General features: G+C 48.0%; 1 protein-coding gene across 1 annotated transcript in view; it reads left to right on the top strand.

Moving 5' to 3' along the window:
- The first annotated feature begins 4,232 nt into the window (after positions 1-4,232).
- Positions 4,233-10,998, top strand: part of LOC125961869 (protein FAM135B-like) — a 229,799-nt gene continuing 223,033 nt past the window's right edge. The window contains exon 1 of the mRNA XM_049700892.1: positions 4,233-4,687. The gene's annotated coding sequence lies outside the window, so the exon portion shown is untranslated. The remainder of the gene's footprint in view (positions 4,688-10,998) is intronic.

Genomic DNA, 10,998 nt, shown 5'->3' with positions numbered 1-10,998 from the left:
CATTCTTTGTTATGGCTGAGTAGTAGTCATTTTGTGTGTGTGTGTGTGTGTGTGTGCACGCGCGCGCGTGTGTGTGTGTATACCACATCTAATTTATCCATTCATCTGTTGACGGACGCAGGTTGTTTCCATGTCTTGGCTATTATAAATAATGCTGCTGTGAACATTGCGGTGCATGGATCTTTTCAAATTAGTGTTTTCGTTTTTTTCTGGCTATATACCCAGGAGTGGAACTGCTGGATCATATGGTAGTTCTATTTTTAGTTTTTGGAGGAACCTCCATATTGTTTTCTATAGTGGCTACACCAATCTACATTCCCACCAACAGTGCACAAGGGTTCCCTTTTCTCCACACCCTCTCCAGCATTTATTGTTTGTAGATTTTTTGATGATGGCCATTCTGACCGGTGTGAGGTGATACCTTATTGTAGTTTTTTTTTTTTGTTAACATCTTTATTGGAGTATAATTGCTTTACAATGGTGTGTTAGTTTCTGCTTTATAACAAAGTGCATCAGTTATACATATACATTTGTTCCCATATCTCTTCCCTCTTGCATCTCCCTCCCTCCCACCCTCCCTATCCCACCCCTCTAGGTGGTCCTTATTTGCATTTCTCAAAGGAAACTGTTGTCCAAATGAAGACAACCTACTGAATGGGAGAAAATATTTGCAAATGATATGACCGATAAGGGGTTAATATTCAGGATATATAAACAGCTCATACAGCTCAATAATAATAATAAAAAGATGGATTAAAAAATGCGCAGAAGGTCTGAACAGACAGAAGATCTTCCTTTTCCAAGGCAGACGTAGAGATGGCCAACAGGCACACGGAAAGACAGTTGCTTCTTCATGCCACAGGATGTCACCACTGAAAACCTGCTTTCTGCAACACAGTGAGAAAATGCCAGTCCACTCGGCTGTGATTCTTTGCTCATTCTGAAGGGGCTCGAGCCCCTGTGGCCCTGTGAGGAAGGGCGACCTCCTTCCCCTAGAGCCAAACTCAGCCAGGAGCACCCCACGCTTAGCTGTATCTCTCAGCTCTTCCACGTAGGGTGTCACGTTCCAGCTGGGGCTGGATCAGGCTCTGCCTCTGTCCCAGAACCAATGTCCTCCTGTCCTGTCTGGAGCGGATCACCTCAAAACATAAAGCTAAGATTACACCCATTTCTCTAGACACCATCACTCACAGCCTCTTGCTGAAGGACTTAAAAAAAAATCTCCTGGGGAGCCCCTGCTGTTGACAACTTGGGAGCTGTTTACCTGGTGGAATTGACCGACATTAGTATTTAAGTAGATGTGTGTGGGCTGATGGGGGTAGAGAGGAGGAGGGCAGGGAGCCCAGGAGCCCAGGATGATGTTAGGTCTGTGTGATTTGATGGATGGGGGGATAACAGTGGAGGATTATTTCTGCTTTTCAGTCGGTTCCACCTAAGCCCACCCTGGACAGTGGTCAGGGCTTTCCTTGCAGATCTCCTGCAGTCCCCTGGCTGTTCAGAGCTTCACCCAGTGGGGCTGAGAATGCACCAGTTCGGAGTGGGGCACCCAATGCCTGTCCATAGGAGGGCGTTGGGTGAGGGAACCTCTGGGCCCAGAGAGCATCACTCCAGCTGCCTGATTTTGGGGTGCCATGTTGGCCACCAGGGACCAGTGATTGTTGTCTAGAGGGAGACCCCTGGGTCCTGACACATGGGTCCTGTCCACACAGCTCTCTACTCCTGGCCTCCCGGAGGCCTCAGTTTCTATGTCTGTGCTTCCTCATCTCTCCTTATCTCCAATCCATGAGCAGAGCAGGGATTGAGGAGAAAGATGTCACAGTAATAAGTCATAATGCTATTTTGCCACATACGGAAGTGGGGGTGGGTGGGAAGTGTAGGTCTTGGGGAACATTCATTTGGGACTTGTTGTATCTTACATGAAAGGTTATCTCAAGGTTCATGAAGATTCTAGTCACAGATGGTAATACATTACATAGCTCATGTGCATATATATTATATATATGTTTTATATATAGTATATATATATATATACACACATACAGGTGTATGTAATTTATTTTTGATTCAAAAAGTTTTTTAAAAGTGCATTGAAAGTCTCACTGCCACTCAGCCTTTGTCCCCCAGTTCTCCACCCAACCCCACCCCCATAGCTAATATCCACTTCTACAAGTTTCTTACATAGGCTTCCAGTATATTTTATGCCAATATAAGCAAATACAAATATACCCTTGGGTCTCCTCTCTTTTCACAAGAGTTATTATGAACACTATTCTGCACTTTGCTCTTTCACTTCACAGTATGTTCTGGGGATCTTCTATCAGGGCAATGGAAACACATCCCAGTACAAGAAAACCCTGTGCTACTGGGACGTCTTCACTGCTGGGGACTCAGAGGAAATAGTGGGGACTCGCACTGCCTTTCACAAATAAGACTGCATAAAAATGGAATGTTCGTAGCCAAAGGATGTCATGTGATTTTAACCACATTTTAAGAACGAAAATTGTGAAAGACAGGTACCCCTTTTCTCTATGGAGAACTAAACATTCACGTATTTGCCATTCAGCAGACGTTGAGAACATGCATTGTCCGGGGCTTGGCTGGGTGCTGCGGGGAGGACAAATGGCAGAAGAATGCATCCTTCCTCTGCCCTGGCCAGGCTGCAGCAACAGGCAACTCGTGATACTCCTTGTAGCCTCAATACCCACCTCACCCCGCCACATACCCTTTAACAACAGAGAACGTCCCAAAACGATGACCCAGCCTTTCCCGGGCTTAATTTCCTGCAGTGGCTCCCTCTTGTCCTTAGGGTCAAATTCCAACCCCCTCCCTTGGGTTCCAAGGCCCTCGATGTGCAGCTCCTGCTCTTGCAAGCTCATTACTTGCTTCCCCTGTCCTGGCACACTCAGTTTCAGCTCTACTGGATCCCTAGTGGGGATCAAAACCCAGTCCTGGCTGTCTTGCCTCCAGGCCTTTGCATACTTGGTCTTCTCATTCTGCAAGGAACATTCTACCCCCTTCTCCTCCCCTCCCTTTGCCTCTTCTTGTCCCTTCTTTCAGATTCCTTTCCCTGATTGCCTCCCCTCCCACCCTCCCTAACTAGTTAGATGCTAGTCACCCCGGTTGTAATTGCTGGCTTACAATCCACATCTCCTCTTGGACCGTGAGTTAGTGCAGCCCAGTGTAGCGGAGTCTCAATTTTGGCTTTTGTCTCTGAGGCTCTCAACTTCATCGTGAGTGCCAGGGGCCCTCCCTAACATAGTGGTGGGGAGAATTAGAGACCTCTCCATGTGCAGTGCCTGGTGAAGGATGCTCAGTAGATGGTGGTCGGTTTAACCCGCCACAATCTTCTCCCCTCGTCCATGGACCGAATCTTTTTTTTTTTTTTTTTTTTTTTTGCGGTACGAGGGCCTCTCACTGCTGTGGCCTCTCCCGTTGCGGAGCACAGGCTCCGGATGCGCAGGCTCAGCGGCCATGGCTCACGGGCCCAGCCGCTCCGCGGCATGTGAGATCTTCCCGGACCGGGGCATGAACCCGTGTCCCCTGCATCGGCAGGCGGACTCTCAACCACTGCGCCACCAGGGAAGCCCAGGATAGAATCTTAGACATCTCTGAACCCTCAGTGTCCAGCAGGAAGTAGGTGCCTAGCAAATGATGCGTTAGTCCGTTCGTTGACAGCCACTGCCGACCATACTGAAGATACTGATTGCGTAGGGCCTTAACCCTTTCTCAGGCATCTACTGTGTTGCCTCTGGGTCCCTCTTCAAAGTTTACCGCCACCGACCCCCCTCATCCCCGGTCATCTGTCCCCCCTCCCTGGGGGTAAGGTCTGGAGAGGACCTTTTTATTTCTCCTGCATCCCCATCTTCCAATTCGGAAGGGCACCTCCGCTGCGGAGACTGAGCATGCTCGCGGCCAGGACTGGCTGGCGAGGGCCGGTGGGCGTCGGGTCGGGCTGCTTGCGCCCCCGCAGGCCGGCCGAGCGAGCGGGCGGGGTTTGGCTCCCGGGCAGGCTGCCCGGCCCCCGGGCTCCCGTCGCCGAGTCGCCGCGGGGAGGGCTGAGGCTGGGGAAGCGGGCGCCGCGCCTCCCAGCCGGACGCGCAGCCTCAGGGCGCTGCGCAGGGCTGCGGGGCGGGGAGCCGGGCCAGCCGGCGGCGGCAGGAAGGGCTTTCCAGGCCGCGAGGGCGCGCTGCGCGCCGTGCGCCGGGGTCTGGCCGCGTCCCGGCGAGGGAAGGAGAGGAGCAAGGGCGCGGAGGTGAGCAGAGCCAGCGGGCGCGAGCGGAGAGGCGCGGGCGCAGGCCCTCGGTCTTTTCCCTTTTTCAGGGGTGGCGGTGAGTCCCTTTCACCGTGTTGACAGCCTTGCCACCCGGCCCGCTTCACTGGGGCTGCCCAGAGGAGGCCGCGGCCGGGCAGCTGTTGCGCCGAGAGGGGGCAGCTGCGGAGTTCCATAACCATAGCAACCTCATCAGCACCACCGCGGCGGCGGCGGCGCGGGCAGCATCCTCTCGCTCCTCCTCCAGGCAGCCTTGCTGCGGGGACCCGAGACCCAGCTCGCAGGTGCCCGGACTCCGCGGTCCGCCCGCTGCCGCTGCAAGTGTTGGCGGCTGGAGAAGGCAAAAAAGAGCAGAGTGAGGGACCCAGGAGCAGTGGCCCAGGAGGAGAGAGAGGGGAGCTCTGCAGTGGGAGACAGGTAGGTGAGAGCACTCCGGGGTCGGCAGCTGCAAAACTCTCCTCTGTGGCAGTGACGTTTCTGGAAGCGTGGTTGCTAGTTGGATGGCTTTCTATTACTTAACAGGGATTCTGCCGCGAAATGTGGTTTATCTCCTTATGTCTCCCCCAATCTCTCTGTCCTCTAGTCTCAAGGCACATCTGGGCACGTCTTGAGAGGACAAGAAGGGAAATCCGGTGTGATTGGTGGGGAGACGCTGGGTTAATTCTGGGTCCCTGCAGAAGTCCCAGATGGAGGCTGAGAGGGCACATCCAGACCCTTCTGCAGGCAGGTTCTCTGAGTCCTTGACCCAGCACAGGCTGACGAGAAGATCATGTTGGGGTGAAATGGGGCAGTGGTAGCGATTCTCTGTGGCCCAGGCTGACCCTGTGGCTTGGCTGGGGACAAGGGTGGGGGACATTTGACATGGAAAGGGACCAGAGCACACAACATGTCTTGCTTTGTAAAGTCAGCTTTAAACCCAGCAACTGGAAGGGGTATTTAGACAAGGGGAGTAGTAACTATCACCATTTTTGGATCCAGGGGTATCCCTCAAGTTTGTCACATTCTTGCCTTTGGCTCTAAGGGGTGGAGTGAGAATAGACATAAAATTATAAACTAAGAGCCAAAAATCCCCCCTCTTTATTTCCTTAACTCACTTCTAGCCACCCCCCAACTATTGTCAGCAAAACAAAACTTTCATGGATTATAACAACACTCTTTGTCCCCTTGGCCAAAGGGGATGCCAGCCATTGGCAAACTATCCCACTTTCAAACAGCCAGAGAATTCAGCTTCAGTTCTCTTTTTGAACTAGGGAGGCGTTGTTTTTCCATCAGGTTCTGAGGTTCCTGATGTTAAGGGATGTGTCAGAGCTGAGAAGCACCAGTGCTCTTCCCACAGAGTGATGGACTGTTAACCTCGTCTACAGGCCAGAGAGAGGGGCAAAGGTTTGGGCATGATTCCAAACCCAGCTCGGCAGGGGCCAGGGCTACAGAAGACCGTACAGGAGGGAGATAAAGTTAGGTGAATAATTTGAGTCTAAAGTCTCTTGCATGTGGGTAAGTGGGTCTCTGGGTAATATCCGAGATGGGCAGCCATTGACTTTTATAGGCCCTCTCTTTATACTCTGGCCTCAGGGGACAGTGATCAGTCCTAGTTAAGAGGCCATGTTCTTTAATTGAGTTTTTAATTTATGCTGTGGTTGTGTTGCCTGAGGGGATGTGATTTGACCAGCATTTCATTTGGGATTTGTGTCATAATGAGGATGATATTATTGTATTCCAGGCAGATGGTAAGGGGTAGAGAAAGGAGGGCATGATTTGGGAGTCAAACATGGATGTGAGCTCTGATTCCTTCATACACTTGCTGCGTGACCTTGAGTTCCCCCACCTCTCTGAGACTTCCTTCTCTCATCTGTAGAATGGGATGCTAACAGTTCTTCCAGTTTGCCAGGGCATGATGGGGAGGGTGGATGGGAAGGGACTTTTTAAAACCTAATGTCTAGTGCAAATAAAAGGAATTATCATCATTTTCTAAGGAAAACCCCTTCCTCAGATCAGCAAGTCATTCAACGGGCATCAGCTATGAAAAGGGAGTAGAAATATTGGTCAGTGACTCATAGCTGATATGCTGTAGTCCAGTCCAAGATACACTCAGGGGAATATACAGAGGGCTTTATCGGAGGAAACACAGCATGTCATCCTTGCTTACAGATGTTGAAGGTCAAGGGCTTTGACATCAAATGTGGTATTTATCTAGTTTGGGAACACTGAGGTCTGCTCACCATGGAGCTGGACTAAGTGTTTTAAGGCATAAAAAGGGATTTGCACGTAGAGGGGACTCATTTAAATGTTGGTTAAATGGATACATCGGACACATTGTGAACTCCTTGGGGCAAAATTCACCTTCATCCAGCTGTGCTCTGTAATTCCAAATGTTTACCCAATTTTTGCCCAGTTTGACTGAAGGCTTATAGCTTGATGGAATGGCTGGACTGTCTTATACTATTCCCTGCTCTTTTCTACCCCTGATATTGCTCATGCTGGCCTCTGCCTAGAATGACCATTTCATTTCTCACTTCCTTTTTCCCTTCCTGACCCAATTCAAATGCCCCTTCCTACAGGAAGCCTTCCTGGGTTCTCCCCTGTACTCCCACTGCACTTTGGACCTGCTCCATGACAGTTTGTGCTGGGTCATGTTGTCTTCGCTCGCATACGTGCTGCCCCCTCTCTAGATTTCATGCTTCCTAAGGACAGGAACTTGGTTTTATTCTACCACGATTGTGGCCCCTGCACCTGGCACAGTGATTGCCGTGATGGGTGGTTGTCGAATGTGTGCCCAAGCCTTACCTGCAGCGTAACCACCAGCACTGGAAGAGGCCCGCAAAAGGCTGGCCGAGCTGCCTTCCCCCATCGCAGCCTGTACAGGAAGCCTGAAGGATGCTCGCTGGGTGGTTGTGCGTTATTTAGGGTCAACCCGCTGAAGCAGAGAGAAGGAGAACAAAAACACATATTTTGCCTTAAAAATGCTCATTTGTTTTCAAGTGGGTGCTTTAGAATAATGGTAATCTGGTGTTGAATGGCCTTCATATAACATTTGCTGGAAACATCTGATGGAGTATTTTAAACTGAAAATGTATTTCTCTCCCTTCCATTTTTTCCCTTGATTTCAGCTCCAGTGTACTGGAAAAGCACGTAGACTGGAGAAATCCTGGTTCTAAGAGGACCTAGGACTAGGACCCTTGGTCTTCCTGTGCCGCAGTTTTCTCATTTGTTAAATGTAGATGGTGATCCCCATCTCACAGAGATGCCAAGTGCTTGGAGTGAATGGAAAACCGTGCAGTAAAAGCAATTCATAAACTGTAAATTACCCTACCCAATACATTATTTCTTACAATTTTTTCTTTGTCCTGGAAAATGAGCAAAATGTCTACGTCTAATTACACAGCATCAGACAAGATGAGCTGGTAATGCTGACCCTGCACTTATGAGCTCCATGTGCCCTTCAGTGCATCATTTTGCCCCCTCAGCCGTTTGCCTTCTTTGTGTACCATTATAATGACAGCTACCTTTCAAGATGAGTTGGGAAGACATATGTTAAGAAAAGTGTCATGCCCAACACATAGTACATTATATCTGTAATTTCCAAATGACAGATATAATTGCCCATAATAGAAGTTTGCAACTTTTTTGGGAAATGTCCCAAAATGCATTGTCTCTCTTTATCCCTCTATTTCACTTACCTTTTTGAGGAAGGGAGGGAGGGGGAGGGAAGGAGGGAGGAAGAGAGAGAGAGAGAGAAATTACTAATAAGAAGATAGTGGTAGTTTCCGAGAGCCCTCTTTCCACGTGAGGTACCAGGAAAAAGTAGAATACGCTCAAGGTTTAGATTCTGGGGCTGAGTCCTCCCTCCAGCTCTGAGCCTAACCGCTCACAGGACTGTTGACCTGGCCTCCTCACCTTTATGGGTCTCAGTTTTTTCATCAGTAAACTGTCTGGGTGATTTCAGTGGCCCCATCTCCCTCTGTTTTCAGTGCTTCCATCTCCTAATTAACTTTTCTCCTTGCCAGTGTTACCTCTGTGGCCTTACAGGTTGTCCTTTTGGTCAAAACTCATCACTTGTCTAGACGTTACATTTCAATGCACTGTATACCCATATCCTCCCCACCATATTTCTCCTCTTTTAGAATTGTCCCCAGTCTAGAAGGCTAGAGTCGCCAAGATGACCCTGGGACTTAGGCAGGTGTTGAATACACCCTGCTATCTCTCCTTGTCTCACCCCACTTCTTATCTGACCTCAGGCAAGATGTTCAGCTGCTCTGTCCATCCTGGAAGATCTCTTTCATTCAAAATACAAGAAACTGTATGGAAGAAACCCTGTCTTACCTGCAAGAGCTGCAGGGGATTCACGGAAATCTCTAATAGTCACTGAGCTTCCCAGACTCCGGGTGCTCAGCAACGCCAAATGTTTCTGTTCAAACATGAATCGTTTCTAGACGGCTGCACACTGATCTCAGGAGCAATTCCTGAGGGAGGTTTTAGCATCACAGAGGAAATTAGCTCTGTGGACCAGGGCTCTTTCCCGGAGCCGTCCACCTCTGGTGTGGATGGAGAAACACTGTCTGTGCCCAGGACTGGAAATCTGAATCCGTAGCCTGCCATGTGTCACTCATCACACCAGGGCAGGGGATTCAACTGTGAACAAGGCAAAGACCTGCGCCCTGTAGTAGAGGGATCAGGCATGGAAACAGAAGAGTGAATCAGGGAAGGCAGGGTTCTGCAGAGCAAAGAGAAGAGACTTTTGATACATTTCCTAGGAGGGGCTGTCAAGGAAGGCTTCACAGAAAAGAGAGAGGGCCTGAAAGAAATCTGCAGGAATTTCCAAGTGGAGGGAAGGGGACTCAGCAGGAGGAAGTAACATGCAAAAGCCTGGACTCGGGAGGTCACAGAGAAGGGACGTGAATGCGCAGGGCTGGAACACAAAAAGTGAAGTGGCGTCTCTTGAGGCTGGGGAGATGAATAGGGGCCACATCTTTGAGAGTCTTTTGAGGCAGACTAAATAGCTTGTCCTCTAACCTGAAGGTCTTGGGAACCATGGAAAGGTTTAGAGTTGCGCAGAACACCGTCCCTCGCTTCAGAATAGAGGTTGGATTTGAGAAGGTGGATCAAGCACTAAACATGATGGCCTCTTAGGAGACTTTTCAGATAAGAGTCTTGAATTCAAGGAGGAGAGTTGAGATAAGAGAAGTGATGGACAGGAAATAGTGACAGAAGGAATCCTAAGGTGGGAGAGATGGAGAAGTGTCAGATAAATGAACAAACTGCATCCTTTATCAGAAAAATATCAGTGGAACACTCTAGGGACTTTTGACTGTGGATGTAGGTTAAGAGGAGGGAGGGGTCATGGGTGACACTCAGGGGTTTCTTTCCAGCTTGACCACACTCACTCTGGTTTCAGCACCTTCATCTACCTGAACTAGCACGCTAGGCTCTGAATGGACATCCCTGCCTCATCTCTGCTTCTTGACGCAGGGCAGCTAGAGCAATCTTGGTAAAACTAAAATCAGACATGATGAGAACACTTAGGATCTACCCTCTTAGCAAATTTCAAGTATGCAATACAGTACTGTTACCTATAGTCACCATTCTACGCATTAGCTCTCCAGAACTTTCTCATCTTGCAGAACTGAAACTTTGTACCCTTTGACCCCTTGTGTCCCTGTTTTCCCCTCCCCCAGCTCTCTGCTTCTATGAGTTTGACTCTCTTTGATTTCACATTTAAGTGAGATCATACAATATTTGAATTTCTGTGTCTGGCCTATATTGCTTAGCATTATATTCTTCACGTCCTTTCATATTGTCACAAATGACAGGATTTTCTTACTTTTTTTTTTTAAGACTGAGTAATAGTCCATTGGATGTATATACCACATTTTCTTTAGTCATTCATCCATAGCTGGGCATTTAGGTTATTTCTGTATCTTGGCTATTGTGAATAATGCTGCAGTGAACGTGGGATTGCAGGTATCTCTTTGAGATCCTGATTTCAATTCTTTTGGACCTATACCCAGAAATGGGATTGCTGAGTCATACGGTAGTTCTACTTTAAATTTGTTTTAGAAACTTTCATGATGTTTTCCATAATGACTGTACGGATTTACCTTCCCACTAACACTGCACCAGAGTTCCCTTTGCTCCACATCCTTGCCAACATTTATTTTTATTTTATTTTATTTTTTTGCTATTGAATTGTATGAGTTCCTTATATATTTTGGATATTAACCCCTTATGAGATGTATGGCTTCCAAATATTTTCTTCTATTTCGTGTGTTGCCTTTTTACTCTTGTTGATTGTTTCCTTTGCTGTGCAGAGCCTTTAAGTTTGATGTAGTCCCATTTATTTAATTTTTGCTTTTGTTGCCTGTGCTTTTGGTGTCATATCTAAAAAGTCATTGCTAAGACTAATGTCAAAGAGCTTTTCCCGCTGTGTGTGTATTCTTCCAGGAGGTTTTTGGTTTCAGATCTTATGTTTAAGCCATTTTTCCATTTTGAGTTATTTTTGTGCATGGTGTAATATAAGGGTTCGGTTTTACTTATTTGCATATGGGTATCCAGTTTTCCCAACACCAAGAGACTATCCTTTTCTCATTGTGTATTCTTGACACCCTTGTCAAAGATTAGTTGACTATATATGTGTGAGTTTATTTCTATTCCATTATTCTATGTATCTGTTTTTATGCCAGTACCATGCTGCTTTAATTACTATAGCTTTGTAATATAATTTGAAATCAGCA

The sequence above is a fragment of the Orcinus orca genome, chromosome 17 (assembly GCF_937001465.1).
Source record: "Orcinus orca chromosome 17, mOrcOrc1.1, whole genome shotgun sequence".
Taxonomy (NCBI): Eukaryota; Metazoa; Chordata; class Mammalia; order Artiodactyla; family Delphinidae; genus Orcinus; species Orcinus orca.
This window is presented reverse-complemented; position numbering and strand designations above follow the sequence as displayed.